The sequence below is a fragment of the Gossypium hirsutum genome, chromosome A06, assembly GCF_007990345.1.
Source record: "Gossypium hirsutum isolate 1008001.06 chromosome A06, Gossypium_hirsutum_v2.1, whole genome shotgun sequence".
Taxonomy (NCBI): Eukaryota; Viridiplantae; Streptophyta; class Magnoliopsida; order Malvales; family Malvaceae; genus Gossypium; species Gossypium hirsutum.
Window position 1 is genome coordinate 23,661,707 of NC_053429.1, and position 2,452 is coordinate 23,664,158.

A 2,452-nucleotide genomic window follows, 5' to 3' on the forward strand; every position below is an offset into this window, starting at 1 on the left:
CAACTAAAAAATTATTTAAATTCAATGTTGACAGGCCATTATACTAAGAATATACGGGCAAAACAACATTTTTTTTCTTGAGTTTAACAACATTTCTCAATTTAATTTCTAAATTTTTTGGTTCATATTAATCACAAAATTAAATAATTTAACAGGACGTAATTTTAGAATATCATGCCATCACATAAATTAAAAATGAGAAAAATTTTCAAAGTTATGAGATTAATTTAAACAAAAAAATTTATCAAATTAAAAAATTAAATCTTCACTTATAGAAAAGATATACATTTAAAGAAGAAAAATAGAAAGAAACGTTAGGTATTCTCTTTTTCCTTGCTTCACTTCAGAGTAAACATTTTGTGATCAAAGATTTCATTAAAAAACAAAAGAAGAAAAATGTGAAAAGGATGAGTAAATTTGTCACATTAAAATTAAGAGAAATGATTGGATGAAACAGTTACGCCACGTCATCCGTGTCCCTTCCCAATCAATTAATGACATGTCAGTTATTTTTTACATGTCATTTATACCTCATTTAATTAGATTTTTTAATCACAAACCCCTAAAATCCCAATTGAAAATTACTCAACCTATTAAAAATTCTATTTTTCCTAATAAAATCTTCGCGTCTCTGCTTGCTCCCCTGCTCCTATTTTTTTCTGGCAATCTTCACCTCTCTGCCCTGCTATTAAAAATTCTATCTTCCCTAATAAAATCTTCACATCTCTGCCTATTGCCTTGCTGCTATTTTAGTTCTGGCTGCTACTTCTTTCGGCAATATTCAGTTCTTCACGTCTCTGCCTGCCATGGGAGAAAAGGAAGGGATGTGAACCATGGGAGAAAAGGAGCACTAGTAGTGCCCTTCAAGCGATGCCGGTGGTGGACGACAATAATGGAATAAGATAACAGATGATGAATAGGGTTGTTTCAGGGATAAGGTGCAACGCTGAATGTTTGGCAAATGAGGCTTGACTGTAGGGCCACTGGGCAGGGAAGCAATGTTGGAGAAAAGCAAAGTAAATACTTTAAGACCGGCAAAGAAGGTTTTTTTACACAAATTATGTTATTTTATGGTGAGGTTTTGATTAAAATAATTTATTTTTAAATTCTATCTTTATAATTAGTTAATTTTAACATTTAAATTTTATGGTGGCGTTCTATGTCAGTGCACTAGCTAATTTTCTCCACTTTTCTTTTTCTCTTTCTCTTCCATATCATTTGTTCAAAGAGATTGTTATCTTCTAATGTTATTTTTCTTGGTTGCTTTTACATTGCTCTTCAGGTAATCAATTTCTTCGTTGGTTTGCTCTTCCTGCGCTTGCTAGAGCAACTCGGTCCACAGCTCTTATACTCGATTTTTGCCAGCATTTGCAGGATGGAAGAATTTGGCAATAAAGTCACCAAACTCCAGCAAACTCTAGCAAGGAACCAAACTCCAGCAAGGAACAACAAGAACGCTACAGCTAAGCAAGAGCCTGTAATAATTATTACTCTGCCTTTGTTCTCTTCAAGTTCCTGGTGATGTTTCAATGAAATTGTAGGTTTTAGAAAGGCCACCTTCAAAAACAAACTGCTACAATGTTTATCATTGTGATTCAATTTACAAACAAATTATGTGTTGATACTGTAAATATTTAGTTGAACTTCGATTTTGGCTATTCTGTTCAACAATCGATTTAATATAGCAACTAATTGCTTATTGTGGATGTTTCACTTGCTCAGCGATAAATTTGTGCGGATTTTAAGTTGATTGAGACAAGGTTCAAGGTTTATTCTCTATATTTGTAAATCTTTCCTCCTTTCCCCATTGCAATTTACTTATTCAATTGTATAAAAAAATAATTAATTGGTTATTGTCGAAGTAACATGATCTTTGTTTAGATAACCGATTGAAAATAGAACAAATAATCTAAAATTAATATTTTCAATGATTTATAAGCACCTTTGATAATCCAACATAAAAAGCAAATGATAGAATAAAAAATACATCGAATTACCAAAACAATATACTTACAAAAATATTGATTGAACTTATTCCATATTAAATAATAGCTAACACAAAGTACAAGATCACACTATAAAAACCATATAATAGTATTATTCTCAAAACATTATAAAAGAATTACAAATAATAATAAAATTGAAGTCTTTCTCATGAATTATCATCAGTCTTTTTGAGATTCTAAACCATTTGAGAAATGTTCCTGCTATTAAAAAGTTTTTATACTGTTAGATAAACCCTTGAATTATATATATAATAATTTGTGACAATATAAGTAAAAACATATTACTTGAGTCTTGAATAGCGATGGATCATTCTCTTCCAGCAATTTAGTATAACTCATGTTAGATGAAGAATTGAACCTCCAATTTGAAGAAAAATCGTACATAAAAATATTTTTACAATACATATACTTAAATATTTATGCTTTTGACATTTAAAAAGAATAAT

General features: G+C 30.1%; 1 long non-coding RNA gene across 1 annotated transcript; it reads left to right on the plus strand.

Annotated features, from left to right (window-relative positions):
- Positions 1–350: 350 nt before the first annotated feature.
- LOC107963365 (uncharacterized) lies at positions 351–1,607 on the plus strand. Its single transcript, XR_001701882.2, has 2 exons — positions 351–1,073; positions 1,283–1,607. It is a non-coding gene; the product is annotated as an uncharacterized lncRNA (long non-coding RNA).
- The last annotated feature ends 845 nt before the right edge of the window (positions 1,608–2,452 follow it).